Source organism: Giraffa tippelskirchi, chromosome 8 (genome assembly GCF_054371585.1).
Source record: "Giraffa tippelskirchi isolate mGirTip1 chromosome 8, T2T-mGirTip1v1.2.pri, whole genome shotgun sequence".
Taxonomy (NCBI): Eukaryota; Metazoa; Chordata; class Mammalia; order Artiodactyla; family Giraffidae; genus Giraffa; species Giraffa tippelskirchi.
In genome coordinates, this window is record NC_137282.1 from 148,199,359 (window position 1) to 148,211,149 (window position 11,791).

General features: G+C 40.8%; 1 pseudogene across 1 annotated transcript; it reads left to right on the forward strand.

The window, feature by feature from the left end:
- The first annotated feature begins 2,566 nt into the window (after nt 1-2,566).
- Nucleotides 2,567-4,496, forward strand: LOC145519046 (ferritin heavy chain pseudogene; annotated as a pseudogene). Its single transcript, XR_014063494.1, has 2 exons — nt 2,567-2,572; nt 3,677-4,496. The product of XR_014063494.1 is annotated as a ferritin heavy chain pseudogene (transcript).
- The last annotated feature ends 7,295 nt before the right edge of the window (nt 4,497-11,791 follow it).

Consider the following 11,791-nt stretch of genomic DNA (forward strand, 5'->3'; position numbering starts at 1 on the left):
TAGACAATTCAGGTATGACCTAAAGCAAATCCCTTATGACTATAAAGTGGAAATGAGAAATAGATCTAAAGGACTAGATCTGATAGAGAGAATGCCTCATGAACCATGGATGGAGGTTCGTGACATTGTACAGGAGACAGGAATCAAGACCATCCCCAAGAAAAAGAAATGCAAAAAAGCAAAATGACTATCTGAGGAGGCCTTACAAATAGCTGTGAAAAGACGGGAAGCGAAAAGCAAAGGAGAAAAGGAAAGATATTCCCATTTGAATGCAGAGTTCCAAAGAATAGCAAGGAGAGATAAGAAAGCCTTCCTCAGTGATCATTGCAAAGAAATAGAGGAAAACAATAGAATGAGAAAGACTAGAGATCTCTTCAAGAAAATTAGAGATACCAAGGGAACATTTCATGGAAAGATGGGCTCAATAAAGGACAGAAATGGTAGGGACCTAACAGAAGCAGCCATCCTAAAAGAGATCAATACTGGGTGTTCATTGGAAGGTCTGATGTTGAAGCTGAAATTCCAATACTTTGGCCACCTCATCCGAAGGGTTGACTCATTGGAAAAGACCCTAATGCTGGGTAGGATTGGGGGCGGGAGGAGAAGGGGATGACAGAGGATGAGATGGTTGGATGGCATCACCGACTCGATGATAATGGGTTTGGGTAGACTCCGGGAGTTGGTGATGGACAGAGAGGCCTGGTGTGCTGCAGTTCATGGGGTCGCAAAGAGTCGGACATGACTGAGCGACTGAACTGAACAGAAGCAGAAGATATTAAGAAGAAGTGGCAGAATACACAGAAGAACTGTACAGAAAAGATCTTCCCGACCCAGGTAATCACGATGGTGTGATCACTCACCTACAGCCAGACATCCTGGAATGTAAAGTCAAGTGGGCCTTAGGAAGCATCACTACGAACAAAGCTAGTGGAGGTGATGGAATTCCAGTTGAGCTATTTCAAATCCTCAAAGATGACACTGTGAAAGTGCTGCACTCAATATCCTAGCAACTATGGGAAACTCAGCAGTGGCTACAGGACTGGAAAAGGTCAGTTTTCATTCCAATCCCAAAGAAAGGCAATGCCAAAGAATTCTCAAAGTACGGCACAATTTCACTCATCTCACACGCTAGTAAAGTAATGCTTAAAATTCGCCAAGCCAGGCCTCAGCAATACATGAACCATGAACGTCCAGATGTTCAAGCTGGTTTTAGAAAAGGCAGAGGAACCAGAGATCAAATTGCCAATATCCAATGGATCATTGAAAAAGCAAGAGAGTTCCAGAAAAACATCTATTTCTGTTTTATTGACTATGCCAAAGTCTTTGACTGTGTGGATCACAATAAACTGTGGAAAATTCTTCAAGAGATGGGAATACCAGACCACCTGACCTGTCTCTTGAGAAACCTGCATGCAGGTCAGGAAGAAACAGTTAGAACTGGACATGGAATAAGAGACTGGTTCCAAATAGGAAAAGGAGTACGTCAAGGCTGCATATTGTCACCCTGCTTATTTAAGTTATATGCAGAGTACATCATGTGAAACGCTGGGCTGGAGAAAGCACAAGCTGGAATCAAAATTGCTGGGAGAAATATCAATAACCTCAGATATGCAGATGACACCACCCTTATGGCAGAAAGTGAAGAAGAACTAAAGAGCCTCTTGATGAAATTGAAAGAGGTGAGGAAAAAGTTGGATTAAAGCTCAACATTCAGAAAACTATAAGGTCATGGCATCCGGTCCCATCACTTCATGGCAGGTAGATGGGGAAACAGTGGAAACAGTGGCTGACTTTATCTTTCTGGGCTCCAAAAGCACTGCAGATGGTGACTACAGCAATGAAATTAAAGGACGCTTACTCCTTGGAGGGAAGTTATGACCAACCTACACAGCAGATTAAAAAGCAGAGACATTACTTTGGTAGCAAAGGTCCGTATGGTCAAGGCTATGGTTTTTTCAGTGGTCATGTATGGATGTGAGAATTGGACTATAAAGAAAACTGAGCACTGAAGAATTGATGCTTTTGAACTGTGGTGTTGGAGAAGACTCTTGAGAGTCCCTTCAACTGCAAAGAGATCCAACTAGTCCATCCTAAAGGTGATCAGTCCTGGGCATTCATTGGAAGGACTGGTGTTGAAGCTGAAACTCCAATACTTTGGCCACCTGATGCGAAGAGCTAACTCATTGGAAAAGATCCAGATGCTGGGAAAGATTGAGTGCAGGAGAAGAAGGGGACGACAGAGGATGAGATGGCTGGATGGCATCATCGACTCGATGGACATGGGTTTGGAAGGACTCCGGTTGTTGGTGATGGACAGGGAGGCCTGGGGTGCTGCGGTTCACGGTGTTGCTGAGTCGGACACGACTGAGCGACTGAACTGAATTGAACTGAGGATCTAATCTATAGCATGATGACTATAAGTGATAAAATTGTGTTGTATATTTGATGCTGTCTAACAGAGTGGAACATATCTGTGTTCTCTTCAAAAAATAAAAGGTAAACATGTCAGATGATATATGTTACTTAAGTTAATAGAAAGGGAACTTCTTTTCTAATACACATGTAAATGAGGGTAAGCACTATGGCAGAGAGGTAGTTGAAAATGGCAAGTCTACTGGAGTGAGTTGCCATTTCCTCCTCCAGAGAATCTTCCCCACCCAGGGATTGAACCATCTCCTTGTCTCTTGCATTGCAGGCAGAATCTACCTGCTGAGCCATCAGGGAAGTCCTAACATAACTACCAGATGACCTAGAAATTCTACTATTGGGCAAATACCCTGAGAAAACCCTAATTCCAAAAGACACATGAACCCCAAAATTCATTGCAACAGTGTTTACAATAGCCAGGACATGGAAGCAATCTAGATGTGCATTGAGAGAGGAATGGATAAAGAAGTTGTGGTACATCTATACAATGGAATTTTGAGTGAGTGAGTGAGTGAAGTCGCTCAGTCGTGTCCGACTCATTGCGACCCCGTGGGCTGTAGCCCACCAGGCTCCTCCGTCCATGGGAGTCTCCAGGCAAGAATACTGAAGTGGGTTGCCATTTCCTTCTCCACAATGGAATTTTAATTAACCTTAAAATGAAGCGAATTTGGCTCACTTGAGCTGAGGTGGATGGCCCTACAGCCTGTTATGTAGAGTGAAGTAAGTCAGAAAGAGAAAACCAAATATTGTATATTAAATTGTGTATATGCAATCTAGAAAAATGGCACTGGTTAACCTATTTTCAGGACAGGAAGAGAGACACAGACGGAGATCAGGTTTGTGGATACAATGGGGGAAGGAGAGGGCAAGTTGAATTGAGGGAGTAGCATTGAAACATAGTACATTACCATATGTAAAATATTAATAGGTAGCTAGTGGGAAGTTGCTGTATGACACAGGAAGCTTAACCCAGTGCTCTGTGACAACCTAGACAAGTGGAATGGGGTGCGTGGTGGGGGGATTTAAGACGGAGGGGATATATGTATACTTATGGCTGATTCACATCGTTGTACAGCAGAAGCCAACACATTGTAAAGCAATTATATTCCAATTAAAAGTAAATTTAGAGTCTTCGCGGAGAGTCGCTGCGGTTTCCTGCTTCAACAGTGCTTGAACGGAACCCGGCTGCTCGTCCCCCTGCCCCGCCCTGGCCGGCCACTCAGAGCCATCCCTTGTCACCACTTGACAGCGCCCTCCGACCGGCCCAAGGTCCCCGCCGCCGCTACAGCGCCGCGCAACCGTCGCCGCCGCCACCACCGCCCCTTCTCAGCCGCCCCCTGTGACGACCGCATCCCCTTCACAGATGCGCCAGAACTACCACCAGGACTCGGAGGCCGCCATCAACCGCCAGATCAACCTGGAGCTCTACGCCTCCTGTGTCCACCTGTCCATGTCATACTATTTTGACCGCGATGATGTGGCTTTGAAGAACTTTGTCAAATACTTTCCTCACCAATCTCATGAGGAGAGGGGACAGGCTGAGAGACTGATGAAGCTGCAGAACCAGCGAGGCAGCCGAATCTTCCTTTAGGATATCAAGAAACCAGACCATGATGACTGGGAGAACGGGCTGAATGCAATGGGATGTGCGCTGTGCTTGGAAAAGAAGTGTGAATCAATCACTACTGGAACTGCACAAACTGGCCACTGGAAAAAATGATCCCCATCTGTGTGATTTCATTGAGACTCATTACCTGAATGAGCAGGTGGAAGCCATCAAAGAATTGGGTGACCACATAACCAACCTGAGCAAGATGGGGGCCCCTGGATCTGGCATGGCAGAGTACCTCTTTGACAAGCACACCCTGGGACACAGTGAGAGCTAAGCCTCAGGCTGCCTTCCCACAACCACAGAGGTGACTTCCCTGGTCACCAAGGCAGTGCATGCATGTTTGGGTTACCTTCACCTTTTCTATAAGTTGTAACAAAACATCTACTTAAGTTCTTTCTTTAGTATCATTCCTTCAAATAAAGTAATTGGGCACCCCCCAAAAAATAAATAAATAAAAGTAAATTTAAAAAATAATAGATATATATATATATCAAATTATCATGTTATATACTTTAAATATCTTACAGTTTTATTTGCCAAATCTGTCTCAAAAAATACTCTGCTTGCTAGTCACTATTCATGATATTTGATTTATATATGTTGGCGTCTACATAGGAAAGAGAAAAACTTTGCAGTATCTACTGAGAAAGGCAAAATGGAGACTTTTTCGATGCTTACATATCACTTAAGCAAAAGGATTAATAATTAAGTAGTTATCAGTGGATGAATCGCCCCTCAGCCTCTGGCCTCACTTTTAACTGGACCCTGCTTCTCCTCTTTCTAGTGCTTTGGTAGGTTCCTTATCTTTGAGAGCAAATTTAACAAGTCAGCTTCCATACAAATGTTATAACTGGGTGCTTAGTCCCCAGAGATGACAAAGTCCCTTATCACTTGAAACTGCTTGTGTGAAATAAAAGCCTCCCCCTGTATCATTTGTGTTTTTAAGGAGATCCAAAAGGCTGGGGGTTGCATTGAGGGAGAGGTTTTGTTTTGCAAACTGGACTCCTCTTGTCAGGACTAGATTGGTGGTGTATGAAATTTTTCAGGCTGCTTTAGCAGCAGTGGCTGTCTTATGCTTGCATACATCTGCCCATCACACACACACACACACACACACACACACACACACACACACACACACCCCACATAATAAATGATGGGCATGCAAAGGAAAGTCAGATTCCCACTTTCCAGTGACTGAAGATAAAAAATTTAGATTTATCTTGTTGCCCTAATTGTCTTCTTTCAGAGTAAAATGTGAATGTAAGAAGTGAAAATCCCACACAAACCCTTCAAATCAGAAGAGAATTTTAACTTTCCTCCTGCACTGTCTTAAAATAAAAATATTCAAATAAATGTAAATACATAGACATCAATATATTCATACAGATATACATAAAGGGTAGCTGAAGGATCTTCTAAAAAGGATGTCATTAATTTTTGTGGAAGGTCTGTGACACTGTTTATTATGACCAGTCACTGAAAGGTCTGACGTTCTTCATGTGGTTGAAATATATTTATTTTTCTGGACACTTCAGATCATAAAGCCTTTGTGGGGCTACACAAGGAACTGGAAAACTTGCTCTTGTTTTGGTATCACCACCTCTGATTTTTGAACCTCTGTGGGTGTCTTATAAACAGAAGTCTCATCTGAAATGGCTGCTGTTAAATGTCTATGTGTTGCATTTGACAAGATATTTTTATTATTTGTTACCATAATAGCTGGAATTTTCGACTACTTTTCCATTCTGTAGGAAATTTTACATTTTTAAATGTGAGTGTTTGTATTAAAGTTATAGGGACTTTGCATAAGAGTTTTTAAAAATTAATGCTTTGATCAAATTTTGGAACTAGAAAATAGGATTGGGGTGACCTGATTTCTCTCAGTCCTTTTGCTTGGTTACAGAGTGTGAACCACATCAGATGGTGACCATTCTGCTCCTTATACAATCCCTGGGAAGTCAGTCCACAGTCTCCTTTAATGATTTATCCACCCCAGGATTCAACAACACAGACTGATGAAATTTCTTATTATATATACCTTGAAGTTTGAAGTCATTCCATGTTTTGTTTTCCATTTTCACGGAATTTGAAACCTCTCTAATCTAATAATTCCTAATACATGTTGATGTGATTATTAAATGATATTGAACATAATTTTTTAAAGGTAAGCAATCTTAAGCATTTAGCATTTCTCATGTCTTCCTTTGCACTCTATCTTTTGTATATTTTGACACATGAATAAATAATCTGATTGAAATTGTTTCAAAGCTTCATAATTTACAAAGCAGTTTTTATATCCATGCTGGTCTTAGTCTCATTGTGATAAACAAGGAGACAAGGGTTTCATGCACTTAGGGAAGAAAGAAAACTGGGAAGGAAGGAAGGAATTTAAGGGGATGTGTAATGAAGGGTTGAATAGAGCAGGAAATGGATGTAAGAACATGAAATAATGGGATGCTTATGTATTTCAGTGGCCAAACTATGTAAGGTAGATGGGTCCGCAAGAACAGTTGCCCTTTTCTGATTCTCTAATTTTTGTAGCAAAATCAAAGCCTCATATTTTTTGCAGACTCTTGCCTGATTGAATCCCATCCTGATAAAGTTGGCAAACAGATGCTCCGCACACAGATGTGTACACAGAACTTTACAAGTGAAATGAGCCGATTTGCATTGTGGCTACCAATCCCACTTTGGTCTGCCCCACTTTCCCTCCAATTTTCTGTATTCTTCCTGCATGTTCTACCGGGTAGGATGTGGAAAATGGGTAGCTCAAACACACACATTAAAACTTGTAGGGATAAAGTTGACTCCATTACAAATTAAAGTGACACTTCTGGTTCAGCAGTAAAGAACCCACCTGCCAATGCAGGAGACCCGGGTTCGATTTCTGGAGTGGTGAAGATCCCCTGGACAAGGAAATGGAAACCCACTCCCTTATTCATGCCAGAAAAATCCATGGACAGAGGAGGCTGGTTGGTTACGGTCCATAGGGTTGCAAAAGAATCAGGCACTAATCAGTGGACTAAATAACAAAATCAGGAAAGTCTTTCCCCCATCATTCCCTCTTTCTGGCCACTGCTGAATATGATTTAAAACTGGAGATTTGGAGTTGCAATTGAAAATCAGAAATATGTATTAATTTTCCAATTGAAGAAGGAATCTGTAAACTCAGTCCATGAATCTTTAAAATCTTAGAACTTCATGAGGTTGTGATGACTCCACTGAGACAGTCAAGGTTGAGAAGTAGAAGCTCAGCCTCCTCTCCCCAGCAAGACAGCGGCCAGATGACGCTTCTGAGCTTGTCTCTTGGCCTCTGTTGTGCTTGTGCCCTGCATGCAAAGCAAGAAAACTTAAAAAGCTGTTAGGGTTTGTGGGGCTCAGATACCCAATGACAGAAATTTCCTCCAGTCCCACAAAGAAAACAACCCACTTTTTATTTTTATTTTTTTTGAAAACTTTGAGGAAAGATTTATGGACCTTCAGGTTTTTAAAACCATCTAGTGCTTCGTAGTTTGCAGGCTGGTTGCTTTGAGAGTTCAAAGTTTGGACTGATCACACCACTGTGGCTACCACTCCCTCATTCTTGAATAGTTCAATTGCGTTTCTGCATTGATACCTAAGAAGCTAGTCTCTTAAACTTATTGGACAACTTGCCAAAATCAGTAGGATTTAGGAGAATGTACCTGTTGCTTTTTAAGGGCATTTTTACTGTTTGCTCCCTGCTGCATTAAGGAGTCCAGTTGGTGACCTCTGAGTTTCCACCTAGGTTCACTTCCTTGTGGAAGCACTGTGTAATCTGGGTTTTGTTTTAGCAGTTGGTGACCTTTGACCCTTCTCAGTAAAGTGTTTATGCTGAGAAGGGTTGGAAAGAGCTTCCAGATGGGATATTTCCAACCTCTTCCAAGCTAGAGTAGTCTTCCTCTCAGCATAGCAAACCCTTATATAGAAATGGTTTCCAGCCTCTATAGAGTGTTCTGGTGGAGCAAGTCTGATCAAAGGCTCGATATTTGAAAAATGCACATTCACATTGCAGAGCAAAAAAATGTGATGCAAATCAATAATATCACTTCAAAGTGACTCAAGTGTGTTCTCAATTTCAAAAGAAAATGGAGAAAATGAGAACACAGTGTATAAATTCTCTCTGCCTAATTCTATTTGTACCTGAGTTGAAATCTCAACCATCCCTTTGCTGCTAGTGATCGGTCCCCAAGGACAATCTGCTTATTAATTGCCTGTACCTGTGATAATCTTGTATACTTAGATTACAAGGGTTACAAACTTTTACCCACCTCACCTTTGTGGAATGCAAAATGTGGGCATCTATGCATGCAAATGTTTTAGCGTATTTTATCGGTACTTACCTGACATATGTATCTTGCATACATTATCTGATTTGCTAGAAAATAATTATTAACCATATTGTGATGAAAATTAACTCTCCTGACAACTCTTTCTTTCCCCATATTTTTTCCTGAAATGATGATGGTGAACTATAATATTGTGGAAGTCTATGTTCAGAATGTAAAGCTCAAACATGGGACTCAGAGATTGAATCTTGAGGTCTGATCTGTTCCTTAACTTTGCCTTAACCCATTAGACATCATGTCAGTGGTTAGGCAAGGCAATACTTTTCCTTCCACAACAGTAGCTCTTATTTTGCTTCTCAACCTCTGATAAATCTACTTGTTGGTATCATCTTTCCAACACAGTGCTAACATGTCAAAGTTCATATGCAGACTGAGAAGAAAACTGAATGTGGATCGTAAATGATACTACACAGTCATTTGTTTGGAAAATGGGGAGACTCCAGATTGAGCAGATGTGATACACAGATATTTGTCTAAACTAGTTCTGGATCTGACTCATCTATGACTGAATCTTGGTTACCAGACCTGCATTTCATTTCTACTTAAACTCCAAAAGTGCTTCAGAGATGTTGATCAGGTTCTTTTGAATTCACTTCTAGTTAATCCCCTTAGACACAGTTTCTAGACTAAGGGGAAACCTCCCAACACTTTGCGGAATGAAATTGCATCCCCTAAAATGGCTACTTCTTGTATTGCTCAGTGACTGACTGGTGTAAGAAAGCAGGCTGACTTGGGCTGTTTTCTTTCCTACTGTTTTGTAGTCAGTAGAAAAGAAAAGGGCTCTGTAAGCATCGTTGAGTGAATACACAGCTAGAGGCTCAAGATTTTAGAGTCACCTTTTGCTTACTCACTTCTCCTTTCCTGCCCTCATATCACATCTGTCACCAGTTTTCTCAGATGGTTCCACCAGAGAGTGGGCGTTTCCACCTGCCTCTGATGGGAAATGCACTGAAAAGGTTTTGAGCTTTGACAGACATATCAACTTCAGTTTTTCTAACTAACAACACCAAATAAACTCTACCTGGGGATTACTGACCTCATGTCTACCAACTGGGGTTGATCCATGGTTGCCATCACCATTTAGAAAAGTACATTTGACAGTATCACATGATGTGAGTTTCAGTTGCAAATTTTGTGAATCTTCAATCCATCTGTTGTCATAACTGAGAAATTTAGAAAATGTCTGAAACTGTATGTATGCAATTTTATATACTGTTTTACATATAGATATAATTTATATATACATACTTAAATATTGTATATATATGTAAATATAAATTGCAAAAGTTATTTGCATTAAATATTTTTACCTTTATCAAGAATGGACAGAGCAAATTCTGTCTTTCATATTACTGGGTTTGGTCTTTCCTCTTAACCTTCTGAATCAAGTTCTAGTTTTCACTCTAAATTGAGTGGAATCCACACCAAGTTTTTTTCTCCCCAAGCTTATTAAATACTTCATCATGGGGTCATCTTCATGTATTTTCTGACTTCTAAATTTCACCAGATCAAACCCACAGTCTGCCTCAAAACCATCATGAGAGTCTGCCAGCCTTGGCCTCTTGATCATTTGTTGAGATTTTTATACTAACCATGCATTTCTGGGTAAGTAGGCACACATATCCATGCTTTTCTTCAATATTATGGCAAAAGCCTTGATCAGTGGTTTTCACAGGGAGTGGGGAAGCTATATTTTTAGTATTAGAGTCACTTGTAAGAAGTGTGAATTGTTTTTTCACTCTAAAGATAGCCGTTTTCATTTTTTTGAGTTTCTTATATGCCCTAGGCAGAATAAGAGATGCTTAATGTAGTCCACATTGTCACATTTATATTTTTATTCACACAATCATACATGGCAGGGATGATTCTCTAGTTATTTTATAGCTAGAGAACTTCTTTCTCTCTTGCTTTGCTTATCCCTCCTACATATTAGACTTTGTTGTAAGTTTTAAACATTCTTTGACTTAAATCTTTTAAAGATTTCTTTTCTTGCCAGACTTTCTACCACAAACTGCGCCATCAATGTCCTGGGTGATCCCCAGTCCTTGAATTAATATCCCTGGAATCCCCTTCTGCTCCCTCTAATACTGGCTCCGTTCTTCAGCGGAACTTTGTTTTAAACATACAAGTATAATTGTGTCACTGCTCCCTAAACCCTTGGATGGCTCCCCCTTTTCCCTAGAAGAAAGCCTACTTTTCTTCCCACTGTTCCTGGATATCTCCTAAATCTGACCCTTGCCTTGGCTTCAGCTTCACCCCTGCTCTGTCCTCTCCTCTCTCCAGTCCAGCTACACCAGACCTGATCAGTTCCCTGAACATACTATGATCCTGCACTATCTTCCTTGCCTCGTTTTGCTTTGCCTAGAACGTTTTTTCCTATAGTTTGTTCAGCTTCCTCCCATGTATCTTTTAGATTCTTAGCTTCTGCATCAGTTCCTTGGACAGTGACTCCTAAACCTTTTGACTAGGAGCCGAGTTCCCTTGTTCTCTGCTCCCACAGGGTGAATCCTTCCTGTTTCCACATCTCTTCATGTTTGCAATTACTTGTTCAAATACCTGTCTTTTCTGATAGAATATAACCTTAATGAAATCAGTGACCTCACCTGTCTCATTTATCAAAGTATTTTCTTTCTGTACTGTAGAATCTGGTGCTCGGGAACCATTCAGTAAACAGTTGTCCAATACATAAAGATTTTGAAGAAAACAGAAAACTGGAGAGGTTGAATCTCCTGCCCTGAATCATACAAGTTATACCTCTGGCCACACCTGGATTAGAACCCATGTGTGTTTATCAAGAGAGTCCAGCTTTTCTCCATTTTACTGCTACATTGGGGAAGGGCTAGTGTGACTGGAAAGGTTCATTTATACTGCTTCCTGTTTTCTGCCCTTGAAACAGTATTTTGGATGCAGTTTTATATAACAGACGGTTCTAAGATCTTTTTGCTAATAGAACATATGCTTTAAAAGAGTATTTTGAAAGTTATAGATGCCTGCTTAGTGATATTTCTACATGTTTAAGAAAGTTATATAATCTAGAACCTTCTTGTGAAATCTAACATTAACTACTTTCAATTTTCATCTTGAATTTAATGTTAAAATTTAAATAAGTATTTTTTGTTTTCTTTTGTTTTGTTTTATCGTCTTCTAAGGGCTTCCCTGGTGGCTCAGATATTAAAGAATCCACTTGCAATGAAGGAGACATGAGTTCGATCCCTGGGTTGGGAAGATCTCCTGCAGGAGGGCATGGCAACCCACTTCCATATTCTCGCCTGGAGAATTCCATGGATGGCGGAGCCTGATGGGCTACAGGCCATGGAGTGGCAAGGAGTCGCACACAACTGAGCAGCTAAGACACACATACCACTATCAGCTCTTTATTCAC